Raw genomic sequence first — 22311 nt, forward strand, 5'->3', positions numbered from 1 at the left:
GATAATGGACATGAAACTATTGAAACTTCTCTGATATGTGAAACAGGTGTTTGCGCACAGAAGAAACCGGTCTGTCAGCAGGAATCAATAAAGAAGGAAACTGTTGGCCTATGAGTAGACAATTTGCAACAATCACTTCTGATTAATCTTTCAGGACATGCTTTAAGTGACATACAGAGAAGATTACTTGATAAAGGTGTAACCTTTATACCAGCGCTTCCTTCAAGGCTAAATTAATTTGTTGTTGATATTAAATGTTTTGGGAGAAATATTCTCCTTAAAAATATTTTTGACAATTCAGGATCTAACAAGCATGGTGAACTCAACAATATTTTTAAGAAGCCCAGCACTTTTATTCCAGCACCGCATCCAGCAGTTGAGATGTTTATGAATATCTGCAAGAAAGAGGTGTTTGAACTTTGAAATAGCAGGAATCAGAAGGATTTTTATAACTTGAACTCACAAGAAAGGGAAGCACTGCAGGAACTGATAAATGATGACAGAATAGTTATCAAACCTGGAGACAAAGGATGAGCCATTGTGATTCTAGATAAATTAGCATATCATAATAAGATGCTAGATATGCTCAGTGATGAGGGGACATACAGAGTAATTCATAACTGGGAAGTTGATAAGATCATAAAGCAAGTGAAAGATAGTCTTTATGATCTACTGATGATACATAACATAACAGAGGAGCTATTTGAATATCTGATGTTCTTGGAACGCTTGATTTTCATCATTAATGGCTTAGCAAAGGTCCATAAAGATGGTTAAAATCCTCCCTGCATCCTATAGTATCAGGAGGAGGATTTATTACAGAGGCTGCATCCATTTTTGTGGATCACAAGTTAAAGATAGCTATCCACAAAACAAAGATGGTGCTGAAAGATGCTCCACATTTCCTCAGAACACACTTTGACTGTTTCAAGTCTTTGGATAAGACCATCAATCTTACAGTGGTGATGATAGACATCAGGAATCAATTTACTTTCATTACCAATGATTTTGGTATCAAAGTGGTCAGAAAATATTTGAGACAAGAGAGGATTTTTGATAACACTACTATCTCCACAATCTGTTCTGTACTAGAGATAATTTTGGATAACAATGTATTTACCTATGGTGATAAATATTACCTTCAAAAGTGGGGAATTGCAATTAGCACATCTTGTGGCAACAGTTATTCTAACATAATTATGGACCAATGGGAATCTGTTCACATGTTTAACACGATGAACTAGTGGTTCAATTATATTCCCTATTATAAAAGGTTTGTGGATGACATATTTCTTCTGTGGACAGGAGATACTGAACAACTTAAGGATTTCATCAAATATTTGAGCAATACCACAACTTTTTTACAATTTAAAACTAACAGTTCGATAAGTAAAATAAACTTCTTGGATGTACAAAAAATAAGGCACTGGAAGGTTCACCAGATAAATCCACAGACTTTATTAGGTACAAACTATGAGAACACAACAAAATGAATGCCTTAACTGAATCACTGCATTTTTTTCAGTATAACTTCATCAGATGAGCCATCACTCATCTGATGAAGTTATACTGACAAAAACATGGTGATTCAGTTAAGGCATTTGTTTTGTTGTGTTCTCATGGTTTGTACCTAATAAAGTTCATGGTTTTATCTGGTGAACCTTCCAGTGCCTTATTTTCTGGTTATTGCTTTGAATTGAGGCACTTTTTCCACCTTTTTTGTTTATAAATTATTCGGATGTCACACTTGAAATGAATACGGATGGCAGCATTAATACATATATGTATAAGAAGGAATGTTGGAGAAATAACTTGTTACACTGATCTAGTATGCATACTAGACATATTTACCTACATGTGATGAAGGGACAACTACTGAGAATCTCTAGACTTTGCACTAGAACAAGATTATGATGCCGAGCTAGAACAACAGAGAACAGAATTCAAACAAAGAGGTTATAAAGATCTGGAGGTACAACATAAAATCCTGGAGAATAGATTGCTTCACAATACTAGGGTATGACCGTATTTTATGGATAATAACACACAAGAGACAGGTGAAGGAATGAGAAGAAATGTGTATTACATTGACAGAAAGACATGTCATTAACTTATAGAAGTGACATAAAACAGATATACCAAGTTATTAGGAATAATTGGAGGATTCTTATGGCAGATGACAACATAAAGTGCATTGTTGGTAAATTGTTGATGAAGCACCCCATTTTTGTTATAAGAATAGAAAAATTCTGAAACAGCTACTTTGTCAGAATAAAACTGGGACAAAACCTATTATAACTGGCACATGAACTTATATTTTTTTGTAGAAAATGCAAAGCCTGTGCATATATAGAATCCAGAAACTTGTTTTATACATCCAATCACAAGGTGTAATTATAGACTAAAAATGTATGTGTATTGCAACACTAGGAATGTTATTTATGTTTCTCAATGGTGCTTATGCACATGTTTTTATGCTGGAAAAAACAATAGAAGTCTTTAGAAGTCTTGTGGGACAAGATCTTACAACATCTGAGTGATATATGATTACATAATAAAATAATGCTTTCAGTCAACATCTCTCTGCCTACCCTGGACATAAATTCTGGTTTTAGGTACTAGAAGTTGTGAATGAGAGCCAAAGAGGAGGAGATTTAGTAAATAGGACTGTAATTAATGAATTAAGATGGATCACAGACCTACAAGCTGACAAATCCCCAGGGATGACTGGGATGGCTCCCCTAAAACCTATATTGAAGTGGCGGAGGCTTAGGAGATGAATTCTGACATGATTGGTCTTTTTAGTAACAGAGAATGTTCTGACTTATTTAAATACTAGTCTGTTGAGCTCATGGTAGATCTTATAAAGGCGTTTGCTGAAAGCACTTATCCTTGAGCTCCATGACACTGATTTTATTTTGTTTTATCTTTATTAAAGTTGCATTGGTTTTATATGCCTTTTACCTGCCTTCTCCATGTTTGCTAAGCTTGACCTTTGTGATTTTTATCAACATCAGTATATTTTACTTTAGGAATTACTGCTGGGTTATTTCATAAAATGAGGGTGTCTCTTCTTTTAGATTGAAAGCCAGAACCACCTAAAACCAAATAATTCTTTAATGAAAGTTTATTTACATCTTTATTAAGTAAATGTGTTCCATGTAGAAATACTATTTGAGCTTTATGTAATTCCATCTTTAGTGGATTAAAGACTCCCCATCTTTAGTGGATTATTCGTTCCATTAATATTAATAGATATGCATTTAAAAACAGACATTTATATAGGAGTGAGAAAAAAATGCAAGTATAATGAAATTACTTTTATGCGTAAAACTTATATACTTTATATATAACAATATGGAATCTTCAGCTATGGATGTAACTTTTGAAACAAATAAAAAATTACCTAAAGGTATAACCCTACAACATTCTACCATGGAATAACATATCCCTGGTTTGTTGATAAAGACAAACTACCTCTCAAACTCCCCATTAGACTAACAGCATTTATTTCATGCTTCTGATTCATATTAATGTATCTCATTTTCAGTATGCATTCATCTTAAAAAAGCCTGTTAGTGAGTTATTATGAATAAGAAAAGTTAAACAGGTATTCAGAATCTTTATTATAAGTTGACCAAACTGAATATCTCTTTAGTCATCTTTGCCTGCATCTTCCATTATCTCCCTGGTCTACTACAGGGAGGAAGTCAGGTATTATTTTCATATCTATTAATTTATAGATCAGGTGATTTTATATATTTTTTCTATTTTATTTACTATGTGTAAAGTTGTTCATGGGCTCATAGGTTCATAAATTAGTGCCAGGTTAGCTATTCTTGTGTGCTTAGCCAATTATCCCATATGAGAAGCAAACCCTGCACCTTTATGCTTATAAGGCGAACACCCTAACCACTATGCCAACTTCCCACCCTTGCTGGCATATTTATATTTTTTAACTATATACATATTTACTTACTCTGATCTCTTTCCATTTCTGTTTGTATATTATGTCTTGCACTGTTACTATATTCCTATATTTTATATTTTAGCTATAATCCTAGTGGGCGGTATCATATAATGGGAGATTTATATTTACCTTTATATATTTGATACTCTTTAATCTAGTACTACTGACAGTGTCAGTCCTATTTTTCCTTAAATGTTATGTCTAATAGTATCTGAACAAACATCTGAAGATCTTCCCTTTTAGGATTCAAACATTCCATAGTAATTTGTTCCGAGATATTAAGTTTTGTTATTAAAAAGAGATAATAACATAGCTACACAATCCTAGCAATTTTATCAGAAGTGCCATTCTATAGGATAGTATATAAACTATTTAATAACTGGTAGTGGTTTAGAATGAAATTCACTGGACCGGATTCATGAAACCTCTGTGTAAGACTTAATATGTCTTACTCGCAGGCTGCAGTTGAATGGTATGATGTCAGCATGCCATGCATATTCACGAGGGCATGCTGAATCATACCCTAGGCTAACACGGTCCATGTAGGAAAGTAGGGGGCATGTCCGAATGCCTAGTACTTCAATGGGACATGCCCCCAGAAGAGTCAGAGGCCTGAAAGTAAACACCCACGAGCGAGTCCTTAGAAATGTCAAGGAACACAACACCACACATCCCACAGACTAAACCCTATTGAAAATGTGTAAAATGTAAAAATAGCAGTTTCATTTTTTTTTATAATTTCAAAAATGTTTGCCTGCATTTGCGCTCGTTTGCGCGGGTATGCCCTTCGCTCAGCCACAGTTGGCAGACATTGAAAAGCATATAAGATCTACATATGCAAATTAAGCCAAGTAGCAATAGCGTAGCGGTAGAGATGTTGGCCAAAGAGGAGGTAGTCATGGTTCGAGCCCCCACAACATCATTCACCATTTTTATTTAAATAAGTATGAAACAATCCCGACATATATATATATATATATATATATATATATATATATATATATATATATATAAACTATAATTTAAGTAAAATGTAATGAAATGGGCCATGTATTTGTGAAGAAATTCGACAGAATAATTTATAAAAAAAGGATTATAATTGCCCATAGTTGAGCAATGCTTTAGCAAGCTGAATATCAGTGCCCGTAGGTGAGCAGCACTTTAACAAGCTGCATATGAGTGCCCGGAGGTGAGCAGCACTTTAACAAGCTTAATATGAGTGCCCGGAGGTGAGCAGCGCTTTAACAAGCTTAATATGAGTGCCTGTAGCTCAGCAGCACTTCACCCAGCGTAATATGAGTCCTCATAGCTAAATAACGCATTACCCAGCGTAAGCCATTTGGGTGGAGCTGCGCAGCGCACCAACCAGCTTACCGGCGGGCAACATTGGGCAAGCTGTATCAAAGCCGCCTTTACACAGACACACCTCCTAGCCTGTCTAGACAGTAGTAAAATAAAAAAGCAATGCCAAGGGTCGAACCCGGGATACTGTGCACCATAGTCAAAGTACTGAACCACTAAGCCATGACAGTTGTACTGAGAAATACAGTATTAGCATATATATAGGAATGAATGAAAATAGAATCATGACAAAGCAGGTTTGCTTTAAGCTGATAAATATCCAAAATGGCCAATCACAGATAAGTGCAGGAAAACCGGCATATATAAGCCCCATAGGTGGGAATACACACCATAACTGATTGTGGTACCCATTTGCAGTCAGGATGGCAGGTACAGGAGAGGGAAATCACTTTAGAGCACAAAGGTGGGGTGTTGAGGAGTCAAAATATATGGTTTGGCTCCTAGTCCATGATCATGAAGCACAACTCATGCAGGGCCAGGTTCAATGGGAAGCGTATAAGGCAGAGGCGTGGAACCAGTTGGCACATGATCTCACCAGTGCCACAGGCATTCCGAGGACTGGTGAACAGGTCCGTCACCACCATGCAGACCTGAAGTGATGTAAGGAGGACCAACTGAACCGTTGGATCCAGGATGCCCGCCAAATGCCCAATGCCCCACTACTGAGTAAGTATCCATGTAATTACGTATGTAAGAAATGCTATCCTAGCCTATGGTATGGAGACGTATGTTCCAATATTCCTTCATTTATATTACAGCTGCAGATGTTCATTCCGCGAATCGGCGAGCCTATGCTGAAAGGCTGCTGAGGTTGCACCACCAGGCAGGTTAGTAATTATTTAGCTGGTATTGTTATAGAATATAAGTGAGACAGATTGTAAAAGAGTTCAGTGTTGTAACCCAGTCATAAAGGTGAAATAAGCCTAGAATAAAGATTCTGCTAGTATTGTAAGATTAGATAAGTGATGCAGCCTGGAAAAGAGTGTATTGTAATCCAGTAATAATGATTAAACAAGTCTCAAATATAGTTTCCACCTGTATTGTAATATCAGATAACTGCTTCAGCCTGAAAATGAGTGGTAATCAATCAACAAAGGATAGACAAGTGTCAAATACATCCTTGTAAATTCTGCCATATGAAATAAGTGAGTCAGCTGGAAAGGATTGTTGTAACCCATTAATAAATGTTAATAAAGCCTATAATTAAGTACCATTCTGAAATGTAAATATAAAATAAGTGAGAGAGTGTGAGAAAGACAGTTTGAAGCTACCAAGAAAGCTGTAATAAGTCTGGAATAAAGGTATACTGCAGTCATTACATAATGAAATGAATGAGACAGCCACAACCAAAGAGTGAAATGTCCTAAATAAAGTACAGAACCTGGACTGTGTCCGTCCCACAATTTGGATATGTTGCTGTACCCTTGCATTATGGAGATAGTATGGTTGTATGAAATGCTGAACATCCACAGTTGTCTAGACCCATATAAATCAAATGTAACAGGATGCTGTACCTGAACACAGCCAGATATGAACATATATGGATAAAAATGGAATGTATATTAATGTAGTAGTAACATCCCCATCACCAACATTCCTAAGGTTACATACAGGAAACTGTACTAATACATGTAGGGGATATATATCTGCATCTACTAGGAATGTACAGTATATGTATAGGTAGTGTAAGTTGTTAATGTAATATTTCTCCACCCTACCCTATTTTCACAAATTATGCCATTCCACACCAAACTGGGTATGTGTATTCACAATTAATTCCCATGGACATTTGTCCTGTTGGTTCATACATATCTGCATGTACGTTGATGCATGTGCCCTGTTCACATATCCAAACCTGATGGTCTGTTGCCACCAATCAACCCTGCATGCTGTTGGAATGTGCACTGTTGTTCTAAATATGCATGTGTTATGCTTGCTGCTCAATGTTCGGAATTCATGGGTGTTTGGTTAATGGGAATACTGATGCATGCTGTTACAACTAATTTTGAATGGTGTTGTTTGTTACTAGCCCAAAATGCCATAAAATACTGCTAAACATAGGACAACAGGGAAGGTGGGTTCCAGCGGACCCACCTCTCCCACCTCAGCTGGCGAGTGCACCTGGCACCAGTGCCCAGGCTGGGACCTCCTCCTCCAGTGGCCCTGTGCCACCTTCGGGTGGAAGTGCTTCAGGGGATGAGGCTTGTCTCCCCTCTGCAAGCGTGGCCAGAGGAGAGCCTCCACTCACCCTCCATAGGGTCCGGTCTGTGGTGCGTAGTGAGATCAGGCGTTCTGTGACTGATCCCCTATGCCAGCTCGAGGCGAGAGTGGCGCAACTCATGGGTGTGCCTGCCCATCCTATCCAGCCCCCAGCACAGCCCCAGCCTGGGCTGTGAAGGCGCAGTGATAACTGCCCATGGGTGGGGATCTCAGTTCCACTGTTGCCATCTGTGGGCTCATGGGCTTGCAATATCCAAACATCCGTCCCTGTCAATTGTGTTTACCCCCCACATGTGTCATACTCTGCCCCTGTATGCATCTTGTTTGTCTTGTCTGTTAACCTCCCCAACCTACCTCCCCAAATATACCTACTTCCTGTACCTCACATTCCTCTCTCACCTGAAAAAAAAATAAAAAAAGGGCACTCTGTTCCTACAAAAAAATTACGGCCCATACATAGCTGCCCAATTCGCACACATGTCCGCTGGACATGTAAACTGATAATTCTAATTGGCAGTACAACATATTTTGTTGTCCTCACCCCTCTCTCAGGGGTGGAAGGTTTCAAATTTCACACCAAATTTCAAACATATGCACAGCTGTTGCTGATAAAGAAATGGGCAGCTATGGACCTTCCCTACACCCATCCTGCACATCCCGAGCTGGTTTCCCTACTGTCTTTCCCTCTTTGTGCCCCCCTTTTCACCATTTTCCTATTTCCCCATTTTCTTTTCTTTAAAAGAAATTAGCGAGGGTGTTAGCGGGAGTAAGCATTTTTAAGCAGTAGCCAGCGGGTGTGCGCTTGTGTGCGCTTAGCTAAGCGTAGATAAGTGTAGCTAAGCATCGCGCCAACTCACGCAAACCCGCTTACAACTGCTTAAAAGTGCCTTAGTCACTCTGTATGACAAGGCCTGTAGTCTGCTCATCAGCAAAATAAAATACCCCTGTTAGTCACGAACCCCGGACCTTGGAAAGACTAGTCTGCATGAATTACCACTGAGCCACAGGAGATATAGAAGAACCTGGTGCTGAAAGAAATATATCATGAAATACAAGGAGTGAATGTAAAGGGAAAATAGGAAGGCCATTAGCTTGGTCTGTGTATCTTTACTGGCAATTCTTGTGGAATGGCATTACATTAGTGTGAGAAGAGAAACAGCCATGCTAGTAGGTAATAATGTTACAGTAGCACCTTACAAACCCCACACAGTATCAGAGCAGGATAAACAACGCCATATTTGAATAGGTAAGAGGCCACACCTCCCAACTGTGACTGATTTACAGGGATGTCCCTGATTTGCAAACAACTGTTACCTGTGCCCCACTGACTCCCTGTGAAATGTACTAACAGTAGGCAGAAAGGTGGGGAATCCCACGTAATGGTAACTGTCAATAAGTTAAAGTAGACACTACTTGCATGTCATAAATGGTGTAGTAATACATATGCTCAAAATACCCCACAGTCACAACTGCAGAATATCTGAAATATATCACGGGTGTATCCCACTGATATGTACCTTTCCCTGAGGCTGGTCAAATATATACCTGAGAGTATCTGAGGCCTGCAAGTATCAGAAACACACAGGCATATCAGCCTGTCTGCTGTTACATACTCTGCGAATAGCTGTAGAATTACTTCCACAAGCATGCCCTTATGTAGGAGTACAACACAGAAATATCAAAAGATGTAGCCATCTAACATACTAATGACAGTATAGCAGTTCACAAGCACTGCATGTGCCTGATATTCATAATTGTTAGTACAATATACTTGGTTGTCCTCACCCCTCTCTCAGGGGTGGAAGGTTTCAAATGTCACAGCAAATGTCAAACATATGTACAGCTATTACAGTTAAAGAAATGTGCAGCTATGGACCTTCCCTACACCCAGCCTGCACATCCCTAGCTGGTGTCCCCACTGACTTCCTGCTTCCTGCTTACAACTGCTTAAAAGTGCCTTATTCACTCTGTATGACAAGGCCCTAGTACTGCTCAGCAGCAAAATAAAATACCCCTGTAAGTGTCAGACCTCAGACCTTGGGCTCACCAGACTGCATGAAGTGCCACCAAGCCACAGTAAACATATAAGAACTTAGTGCTGAAAGAAATATATCATGCATTACAAGGAGTGAATGTAAATGGAAAATAGGAAAGCCATAGCAACACATTGCAAGAACTACTGTTGTATGCCAGTTAATCCTCAAATCCCACAGGTAAGTACATACTCCCATGTAAACAGTGTTAGCATTAGCAGGTGTGAGTTAACATACACACTGAGAAGAGTGAACTGGAAGAAGCAACAGTCAGGTTTCAGTGCAACATGCATTTCAATGGCTACAACACAGCGTTAGATATGAGAGATATACCAACCTTCTGACTCACACAACAGTGTCCACAGCAAACCAACATGGTCCCCACCTTGCAAAACTGAAAGGCCTATGCCTACCTAACCTATCATTTTATAGCAGTGTCCTGAAATCACAGTGAAAACTGCAATTACCAGACAGCAGGCTGCATGCAATTACTAAATGCTGGCCACCAACTGGTGCAGAGGCCATCACATGCACATGTGCAGATACCTACAAAAGCAGCCTGTACTGCCAGTGCACACATGCAATAATATCATTGCAGCAACTGGAGGGAGAGAGAGAGAGAGAGAGAGAGAGAGAGAGAGAGAGAGAGAGAGAGAGAGAGAGAGAGACAGAGACAGAGACAAAAAAAAAAAAAAAATAAAAAGCAAGCCAGCCAGCAAGCAAGCCAGCAAACCAGCAAGCAAGCCAGCAAGCCAGCAGAAAAAAAGCTGTCAGAGACAAAGGTAATGTAAATTACATAATCTAATAATCTACATACTGTGAACCCTCCATATGTGTTAGCAGTCAGTATCTATATGTATATGCAGATGTGCATAGGGCAAGGGACATACTGCAACTGTTAGTGAAAGCTGGACATACATATGTAGTTGAAGGTTGCTATGTGCACATATCAATGTAGGTTATAGTGTGTGGCATTGAAAACAGCATGCAGTGCAGGTATATGTCATGTGGTGGTGAACTTCTGTGGGACTGAGCCAGTGAAGCCTGCTACAGCTATATGGCCCGAGGACAGCATAATGCATTACGCACAACACTGTGCAATATCATTACAGAATGGTATGTCTCACAACTGTTTCAGAAGTGATATTCCCACCATGAAAGGTGGGCAGTCTATGTGACTACATGTGCATGTATATGTACAGCAATGGATGTTTAGAAGTGTGTGTGTATATATATATATATATATATATATATATATATATATATATATATATATATATATATATATATATATCTATATGTATCTATATATATATATATATAAAAATATATATATATATATATATATATATATATATATATATATATATATATATATATATATATATATATATATATATATATATATATATATATATATATATATACATAGAGGTATGTACAGATAAATAGAGATATATAGATAGAATATGTATATACACATAGATATAATAGATACATACATATATAGATATATGTAGATATATACATATATACAGATAGATATGAATGTCTATAGATATGTATATATATATATATATATATATATATATCTATATATATATATATATATATATATATATATATATATATATGGTTATATATAGCGGCGTGTGTCTATATATATATATATATATATATATATATATATATGTAGATATGTATATATATATATATATATATATATATATATATATATATATATATATATATATATATATATATATATATAGAGAGAGAGAGAGAGAGAGAGAGATAAAGAGAGAGTGAGAGAGGGGGACATGGGGGCAGATGTACTGCAACAGGTGCCTGGTGACCAAGGCATGGACTGAACACCATTGTTGATACTGCAGTGCCATACCCCATTCCAAAGCATGTTACCCTCTAATTACCACATAGGTGGTTGACCGCCTACCACTGGAGGTGTCAGAAGGGAACATGGGACACAGGTGTACAATAGCCTCCCCTTTGATATCTACAGTGGCACACTAGTCTTGTAATCCCTGTACATGGTACGTGTCATCACAAAAGGTGTGTCAGCTAGGGAAATGTAAGTCAGTGTACCCCTCTACACCTCACAATGTCCTATGCAGTATGTATCTCCCATGAGAACTACAGCAAGTGGAAAGGCCACAAACATACCTAACAAAGACTGATAATGCCCTCAAACACATTCCCTATGCAGACTGACTCTCAAAACCACAGCTAGAGTGCCTTGCATGCTTCCTACACAGAGGTTACCACTGCTGGACATACACAGTTATGTCACACCCATACCAGTTGGCCAACCACCATGGCAACACCTCACAATCCATCCAGCCTACATGACCTAGGGCCCTAATCCTTGTCACCGCACTAAACAGCACATGCTGGAGGTACAGGTTTCTATACACAAATATGCCATACCCTGGAGTAAACCACCCAGCATTAACAAACAAGGCTCCTTATTAGTAGATGTCATACATACCCCTAATGAATGTTATAGAGATAGGTAATATGCCCTGTGAGTCACCTCTGTGTAACCATTTCACAGGAGCAAGTAAAATCACATTACATGCATCCCAAAGGGCAGGGTAGCATATGGCTAGGCTGCCCTAGGCCCAGGGCCACTAGCATAGTACCTACCTATGACACAATGCACACACACATGTACTCAGTGCAATACCAGCTATGTGACATTGAATGAGTGTGACACTGATTGTGTGAAAGGTCTGTAAAGGTGTGATGGCTTAGTGTGAGTTTGTGTCTGTCATGGTAGTTGGTGTCCTTGGTGTGAGGCCAGAGAAAGATGTGTCAGTTATCGGGATGCAAACATAGTAGATTGGCATATGTTGTGCTGTACTTCCCTGTGTATGACTGCGGTGTCCCATCGTAAGCAGAATCAATACATGTATGCTCAGTAAGTGGTACTGCTGTTGAATCCAGCTCACATATGAACTGTTGTACTACCTGATGTTGTAGGCCTAAACACTACAGTATAGTGTATGTTCACATTCCCTGGTAACACTGTCTGGTGTGTTTCCTGTAGTCTGCACAGATTACATACCTCATGCATAGGTATCTGTAAGTAGGGGCACACAGTACTATAAGGTACACAGTTAATGCTCATCTGTGTTGTCATACATTTGTGTGTTGTATATATGTGTAATGTGTGTGTAATGATGCCTGTACCATGGCCACAATCACATGTGTGTTACAGGCTATGTGTGTGTACCTGGCAGTATGCTGGCTATAGTAACAACTGTGCACATATGTTAGGTAGGGGTATGGCATCAAAGACTAAGGTGGATTACCTTTGAAACTGTAAATGTGCATTGCATTCATTGCATGGGATGACAATATTCTTCATCCATTAGCTTGATACATACCCCCAGTGTGAGGTTGTGCATTGTATCCCACACCGTGTGCTGAGTGCTTGTGTATACTAGTTTGTTGTATGGAGTGTGGCAGGCACTGTCAGACAGTTGTGGGCTGAGCACTGATATGTGGTATTGAACATGTGTATCCCCTGATAGACAGACAGATGCTATATATGGCAGTTAAGTGATATCAGTACATTAGAATATTAAGTGTGCCACATGACTTGCTCACATATTTTTCTTTTCCTTCCAGGGTGATGGTGCATCAGCGAAACCCACCTTATAGAGCAGCAGAGGATCAGGAGATCCACCAGAGCCTGGTGCAGAATTACTGTGTGCTGTTTTCCAGGACCAGCCAGAACCAGCATGAGAGGGCTGCACTGTGGCAAGATCTTGTCCATCGGGTAAATGAAATAGGCATGCATAACCAGACATATGAGCAGTTACACCATCACTACAGTGATTTAATTAGACATGTCCGGCAGCGTGCGTCTGATATCCACAGACAACAGCTTGCCACAGGCAGTGGGGTACCTATCCACCCCCCCCTCACCAATGTGGAGGAGCACCTGCTAAGTGTTGTGGCTCCAGGCCAACAACAGCAACATCCACAAACATGTGTCATCATGGAGGCCGGAGCCACCCAGCATGTTGAAATGGAGCGTGCAGGTAACATGCCATATCTGTAGTTGACTGTTCTCTGTACTGGTAGTTTATGCATGTGTGAGATGTGTACTGTTGGTGTAGCTGTTAACCTGCCTATTCTTCTGCAAGATTGATATTCTGAGCATAATCTGTACACCTGTGAAAGCCACCTGTTGTACTACTGTACTTTATCATACTCACAGTATCAATGGCACAGTTGTGGCCACTGGCAATCACTCTCATATTTTTGCAGGTCCCTCTGGAGTGACAGCAAGGCAGCCAATCCATGCTGGTGAGTGTGTAATAACAATACTATTGCTAATGACATGTGCATTTCATATGGAGGTGTAGTCTGTGCACATGTAACACACCTACGCATAATGCATGCTGTGCATGTTTGCTGTGAGACTATGCATATCCCATTATTCTCAATAGCTGCCACACTCACATGCAATACACAGAGCATGACACACATGTGTGGCAACACAGTACCGGACATTGTATAGGCATACCTGATACACATGTACACAACACACACATGTTTGGCAGGCTTGTTGGCTGTTGGTGAAGCACCCTCCAAGAGGAAAAAACGCTGAGAGAAGAAGGGAGCCACTTTTGAGATTTTAAGTATTTTTTCTCTGTTTATTTGCTAAGTTTTTCTGCATAGCTGCCTAGCTTGAGCATTTTCTGGCTTGTTAAACTTGATTTCTGTATTAGTAGCTGTATTTAGAGCACAACCAAAAGCTGTTTGCTGAATTTCCTGTTTGCACTTAATTTTAAATCGTTTTTTTCTTAAAACTTACATATTTTCAGTCCTTGACCTAGCACTCTTGTGTGGGGTCATTTACTGCACTGTTATAACTTGATATTACTTGTGAACCTCTGCTATCTCTGTAAAAAACAAAACAAAAAATCTTACTTTTTTCCCACTTTTCTGAGAGTTAAAAAGTTCACTTACAGGCTTGCTGTTCCTGAACTGTTTGAAAGTTTCTGTGAGGCCATTTTTGCTTGGGCTGAAGGAGGGGCTCTGTGTTCATCAGTGGCAGTGACTAACATTGAGCAGCTTCCCTGCCCCCCATGGAGGTGGTTACTGACTTGAAACTGTAGTTTTATTGGCCACTAGGGGTCATTTCCATAACTCCTTCATCTTCCTCTCTTAAAACCTAGTTGCCTCGTGGTTTGAGCGTCTTTTCAGGCTTGTTGGCTGTTGGTGAAGCACCCTCCAAGAGGAAAAAAACGCTGAGAGAAGAAGGGAGCCACTTTTGAGATTTTAAGTATTTTTTCTCTGTTTATTTGCTAAGTTTTTCTGCATAGCTGCCTAGCTTGAGCATTTTCTGGCTTGTTAAACTTGATTTCTGTATTAGTAGCTGTATTTAGAGCACAACCAAAAGCTGTTTGCTGAATTTCCTGTTTGCACTTAATTTTAAATCGTTTTTTCTTAAAACTTGCATATTTTCTGTCCTTGACCTAGCACTCTTGTGTGGGGTCATTTACTGCACTGTTATAACTTGATATTACTTGTGAACCTCTGCTATCTCTGTAAAAACAAAACAAAAAAAATCTTGCTTTTTCCCACTTTTCTGAGAGTTAAAAGTTCAGTTACAGGCTTGCTGTTCCTGAACTGTTTGAAAGTTTCTGTGAGGCCATTTTGCTTGGGCTGAAGGAGGGGCTCTGTGTTCATCAGTGGCAGTGACTAACATTGAGCAGCTTCCCTGCCCCGTGGAGGTGGTTACTGACTTGAAACTGTAGTTTTATTGGCCACTAGGGGTCATTTCCATAACTCCTTCATCTTCCTCTCTTAAAACCTAGTTGCCTCGTGGTTTGAGCGTCTTTTCAGGCTTGTTGGCTGTTGGTGAAGCACCCTCCAAGAGGAAAAAACGCTGAGAGAAGAAGGAAGCCACTTTGAGATTTTAAGTATTTTTCTCTGTTTATTTGCTAAGTTTTTCTGCATAGCTGCCTAGCTTGAGCATTTTCTGGCTTGTTAAACTTGATTTCTGTATTAGTAGCTGTATTTAGAGCACAACCAAAAGCTGTTTGCTGAATTTCCTGTTTGCACTTAATTTTAAATCGTTTTTTTCTTAAAACTTGCATATTTTCTGTCCTTGACCTAGCACTCTTGTGTGGGGTCATTTACTGCACTGTTATAACTTGATATTACTTGTGAACCTCTGCTATCTCTGTAAAAACAAAAAAAAAAATCTTGCTTTTTTCCCACTTTTCTGAGAGTTAAAAAAGTTCAGTTACAGGCTTGCTGTTCCTGAACTGTTTGAAAGTTTCTGTAAGGCCATTTTTGCTTGGGCTGAAGGAAGGGCTCTGTGTTCATCAGTGGCAGTGACTAACATTGAGCAGCTTCCCTGCCCCGTGGAGGTGGTTACTGACTTGAAACTGTAGTTTTATTGGCCACTAGGGGTCATTTCCATAACTCCTTCATCTTCCTCTCTTAAAACCTAGTTGCCTCGTGGTTTGAGCGTCTTTTCAGGCTTGTTGGCTGTTGGTGAAGCACCCTCCAAGAGGAAAAACACTGAGAGAAGAAGGAGCCACTTTTGAGATTTTAAGTATTTTTCTCTGTTTATTTGCTAAGTTTTTCTGCATAGCTGCCTAGCTTGAGCATTTTCTGGCTTGTTAAACTTGATTTCTGTATTAGTAGCTGTATTTAGAGCACAACCAAAAGCTGTTTGCTGAATTTCCTGTTTGCACTTAATTTTAAATCTTTTTCTTAAAACTTGCATATTTTCTGTCCTTGACCTAGCACTCTTGTGTGGGGTCATTTACTGCACTGTTATAACTTGATATTACTTGTGAACCTCTGCTATCTCTGTAAAAACAAAACAAAAAAATTGTTGCTTTTTTCCCACTTTTCTCAGAGTTAATATAGTTCAGGTACAGGCTTGCTTTTCCTGAACTGTTCGAAAGTTTCTGTCAGGCCATTTTGCTTGGGCTGAAGGAGGGCTCTGTGTTCATCAGTGGCAGTGATTAACATTGAGCAGCTTCCCTGCCCCCCGTGGAGGTGGTTACTGACTTGAAACTGTAGTTTTATTGGCCACTAGGGGTCATTTCCATAACTCCTTCATCTTCCTCTCTTAAAACCTAGTTGCCTCGTGGTTTGAGCGTCTTTTCAGGCTTGTTGGCTGTTGGTGAAGCACCCTCCAAGAGGAAAAAACGCTGAGAGAAGAAGGGAGCCACTTTTGAGATTTTAAGTATTTTTCTCTGTTTATTTGCTAAGTTTTTCTGCATAGCTGCCTAGCTTGAGCATTTTCTGGCTTGTTAAACTTGATTTCTGTATTAGTAGCTGTATTTAGAGCACAACCAGAAGCTGTTTGCTGAATTTCCTGTTTGCACTTAATTTTAAATCGTTTTTTTCTTAAAACTTACATATTTTCAGTCCTTGACCTAGCACTCTTGTGTGGGGTCATTTACTGCACTGTTATAACTTGATATTACTTGTGAACCTCTGCTATCTCTGTAAAAAAAAAACAAAAAAAAAAATCTTGCTTTTTTCCCACTTTTCTGAGAGTTAAAAAAGTTCACTTACAGGCTTGCTGTTCCTGAACTGTTTGAAAGTTTCTGTGAGGCCATTTTTGCTTGGGCTGAAGGAGGGGCTCTGTGTTCATCAGTGGCAGTGACTAACATTGAGCAGCTTCCCTGCCCCCCGTGGAGGTGGTTACTGACTTGAAACTGTAGTTTTATTGGCCACTAGGGTTCATTTCCATAACTCCTTCATCTTCCTCTCTTAAAACCTAGTTGCCTCATGGTTTGAGCGTCTTTTCAGGCTTGTTGGCTGTTGGTGAAGCACCCTTCAAGAGGAAAAAACGCTGAGAGAAGAAGGGAGCCACTTTTGAGATTTTAAGTATTTTTTCTCTGTTTATTTGCTAAGTTTTTCTGCATAGCTGCCTAGCTTGAGCATTTTCTGGCTTGTTAAACTTGATTTCTGTATTAGTAGCTGTATTTAGAGCACAACCAAAAGCTGTTTGCTGAATTTCCTGTTTGCACTTAATTTTAAATCGTTTTTTTCTTAAAACTTGCATATTTTCTGTCCTTGACCTAGCACTCTTGTGTGGGGTCATTTACTGCACTGTTATAACTTGATATTACTTGTGAACCTCTGCTATCTCTGTAAAAAACAAAAACAAAAAAAAATCTTGCTTTTTTCCCACTTTTCTGAGAGTTAAAAAGTTCAGTTACAGGCTTGCTGTTCCTGAACTGTTTGAAAGATTCTGTGAGGCCATTTTTGCTTGGGCTGAAGGAGGGGCTCTGTGTTCATCAGTGGCAGTGACTAACATTGAGCAGCTTCCCTGCCCCCGTGGAGTTGGTTACTGACTTGAAACTGTAGTTTTATTGGCCACTAGGGGTCATTTCCATAACTCCTTCATTTGTCCTCAGAGGAGTGGTTTAAGGCAGTAACTTGTAGTTTATTGGTCATTTTGGGTCATTTCCTGTCTTTTCCAGCCCCCTGCTATAAAGCACGCTTTAGCGCGCATTAGCGCGATTTAGCGCGGAGTTGCTACCGTTGCACACTAGGGCAGCGCCGGTTAAGCAGGTTTAAACTATTCGGGCTACCTAAAGTCCACTCTTCAAATTTTCCCTAAAACTACCTTCCTCGAACTATACTACTGATCTAATCAGCGTATCCTATAAATAAAAAGATCATCTCTACTTGACTCCAAGTAGACTATTCTCTATCTTTTAAACGTAGCACTTGCTCCTACAGTACTTATTACCTTGATACGGCACTCTTGTCATAGATAGTACCCAAAAAAGGCAACCCCCCACTTCTCGGTCACCCACGTCCCCCGGAATCTTTTTTAAAGTTTTTGTCTATTCCTTCTAGCATGTCGAGGGATCAGTTGCTAGTGTCCTCTCCTACTCAGCTGGTGAACCTGGGAATATTGAGGCAATGTTACAATTGCCTCATGTACACAGACAACCCTCTCCTCCTCCCACAAAACACAAATACATGCGAGAGATGCAACTATACGGCCAAACTGGAGGCTGAGCTCTCTCAACATAGGACTGGCATGACCAGTCAGGAGGAGAAGGTTACCACACACACTATAGACCCAGTCTCACATAGTACCATTACAACCTCAAATCATACACATAAACACACAAAGACATACTCGAGGCTCTGATCAAAATCTACCAAAACAGCAGAGGCCACCAAAGCAGACACCCAAACAACCACCACCTCAGAACACAACACCTGCAACACATAGACCTCACAGTCAGAGTGTCAAACAGTCACAGCCCTTAAGGCCAAACACAATGCCAGACACACTAGTCATTGGTGACTCCATAGTCAGACACACTGACGTCCCACTCACCAGACTGAGTAAGGAGAAGGTCACAGTAAGCTGCCTGTCGGGTGCTAGAATCCGCCACATAACGCAAGCACTCAGGTCTCTCAACAGCAGGTACAAATATGACTCAGTCATTGTCCACGCTGGTGTAAACGACCTGAGACGTACCTCCTTGGACTACATGAAAAGAGACATTGAGGAGCTCTCTGATTATGTAGCCCAGGCAGGTATGACCCTGACCTTGAGCAGTATCCTACCTTCACCAAGAATGTTGCCACAATACAGAGATAAGATGATCAGCTTTAACAATTGGCTTAAACACTGGTGTCATTCAAAGGGGATCCAGTGTCTGTCTGCCTGGGATGACATGCTGGACAAGCCACGCTGCAAGGGACGGCTTGCACCTGTCACCCCTGGGATTCTGGATATTGGCAAAGGCTCTTGCCACCCCCATTGTGCCTTTTTTAGGCAAGGCTCAAATTCTAAACCTACCACCCTAGAACACAAAAAAGGAAAAAAACTAAGGGTAATGCTGCTCAATGCCAGAAGTCTAAATCTCAAAATGCACACACTCGAGGCCCTTCTCAGTATGGAGAACATCGATGTCTGTGCTGTGACAGAAACCTGGTTCAAGGCTCCTGAGAGCACCCCAGCGCTATCAGGTTTTACCTCATATCATGCGTTCCGGCCCCAAAATCCGGACAATACCAAGAAAGGAGGGGGGGGTATCCATATTCATCAAGGACACCCACACCTCAAGACTGGTGGCAACGCACGATGCATCGGAGACCATCCAGGTGCAATTAACCATAGGCAAGACTGCGCTGCAAATTGTAGCATGTTACAGGCCACCCTCACAAACTCAGCAACCTCACATGGCCTTCCTGAAAACACTAGAGGGATAAATGTATCACCAAACACCATCATACTAGGTGACTTCAATTACCCTAATATAGACTGGGAACACTACTCAAGCCCAAACACCCTAGCCCAAAAGTTCCTGGAATTCATAAACTCAAATGCCATGGAACAACTAGTCACCATCCCCACAAGAGGAGATAACATACTTGATCTCATCATCACGAACATGGGAGCACAATGTTCAACACCGGAGGTGTACCGCTCACTGGTGAGACCAGACCACAAACTAATCTCGCTGGAGGTCCTCATCCCACCCCCACCTGAAATAAAAGACCACAGTAAAGAACTTCTCAAAAGCCGACTTCACACTTCTAAAGACTAGTGTGGTCTCCTTTAAGGCCCCGAGCCAGCGGAAAACAGTACTCAAGCCGCTGAATCACTTACAAATGCCTTCTACCAGCACCTGCAGGACTGCATGGATAAGGCAATCCCAAGCAAAACAAAGACTTTTTGTACCAAAGGCAAGCGTCCAGTCTGGTGGACCCCAGCCATAAACAAACTCTACAACAAAAGGAGGAAGCTACTACAAGATAGAGCAAAATCCTTAAAAGGTAAGACACCCTTGATCACTATAAGTAAAAACTAAGAGCTCTCATAAAATCATCCAAAGCAAATTTCGAGAGAAAAATAGCTAAAGACTCAAAAGACAATCATAAGGCCTTCTTTAGCTATGTTAGAAACCTGGGAGGAAACTCCCAGATATGCTCAGAGCTAGTTCAAAATGATGTGAAGATTACTGATCCTACAGACATTGCCAACATACTGGCTGACGGGTTCAGTGCAAACTTCTCCCCTCCCCCAAAAGGAGAGATATCTATACCAAACGATTCCAGCCCCCAAACATCTCCAGCCCAAGTGAGAACTGCTCTCCAAAGCAAAAACACAGCATCCATGGGACCTGATGGTGTCCCCAGCTGTGTGCTCCATGAACTCAATGAGGAATTAAACCCACAGCTAGGACAGCTGTTTAATCAAAGTCTTACCTCTGGATACGCACTCCAGGAGTGGCGCACTGCAACTGTGGTACCACTTCACAAAGGCGGTGCCTCCACCGACCCTGGAAATTACCGCCCATTAGCTTGACAAGCCTTATCTGCAAAGCCATGGAGAGGATCATAATGGACCTCATAAATAAAGACATAGGAATTTGCAGACTTTGGATCCAACCCAGTTTGGCTTTGTCAAAGGCAGATCATGCCTTTTAAACTTGGTTGACTTTTTGAAACAGTCACCAAAGCCATTGATGAGGGAAAGGCAGTCCATACAGCCTACCTCGATCTGGCTAAGGCCTTCGATACAATACCCCACTCGGGTATCATTGAAAAACTCATCAGCTTAAATGTCAACCCATACATCACAAGATGGGTTGCAAACTGGCTGAGTGACAGAACCCACAGGGTCAGAGTTGCTGGCGCCATGTCAGACTCAAAGCCTGTCACAAGTGGTGTCCCACAGGGCTCAGTCCTGGGCCCACTCTTGTTTGGCATCTACTTTTCCAGTACAAGCAAACACAGGAGGGTTATGGCTGACAAAGTTTGCAGATGACTGCAAACTGGGCCATAGTAGAAAACACATCTGACACAGATATCCTTCAGAAGGGTCTCACAGAAACGGATAACTGGTGCCAGAGCCACGCCTAAAGGTAAATGCCAAAAAATGCATAGTGATACCGATTGGGAAAAACAAGGATACGGCTAGGTAGCAAATTGGTGGCAATCCACTGAGCACAGAAGAAGTTATCAGGGACCTGGGGACCCAGGTTGATAGTAGTCTGTCATTCGACACCCATGTAGCTAAAGTAGTTAGGAAGACCTTCTACATTGCCCACCTTATCATGAAGGGATTCTCATCTAGATCAAGGGAGGTCATAGTCTCCCTTTACTCATCACTCATCAGACCAATGATTGAGTACAATGCCCCATTCGGAATGTATCTGACCCGACACTTGCAGCAGCTGGAGAGGCCACAAAGTTCCTCACCAAAAGGATAAAGGGTCTCAAAACCTGTCCTATGCTGCCCGACTGAAAGAACTCCAGCTCTATTCAGTCGCCGCTTGCTCAGAGGTGACCTTTGCCTAACATACAAGGCCATGTCAAACCCAGATTTGATGAATATGCTTCACCTCAAAAATCTAGATCCATCAGAGCCACAAGGGCGGAGACTTAAACCTTGACACGGCTATTAATAGGACGTGCTGGAGGGATAGATTCATCACCCAAAGACTCCCTATGCTGTGGAACAAAATCCCGGTACATGTGAGGCAGAGCACCTCGCTGGCCTTGTTCAAGAGAAATCTTGACCAATGGATGGGAGATCGCAGATATACCCCAGGGATTACCTCAGTGTCACTGCTCGACAGAGGCACAGCAAAATAATGGGTATAGTTCCCCATACTAAAGGGGTGGCATAAGCCACAAAACGATGGGCTAGGCTTGTAAATGCCCTCGGGCAGATAGCCTAGTATG

Source organism: Protopterus annectens, chromosome 1.part1 (assembly GCF_019279795.1).
Source record: "Protopterus annectens isolate FY-2018-M chromosome 1.part1, PAN1.0, whole genome shotgun sequence".
In the NCBI taxonomy this organism is placed as follows: Eukaryota; Metazoa; Chordata; order Ceratodontiformes; family Protopteridae; genus Protopterus; species Protopterus annectens.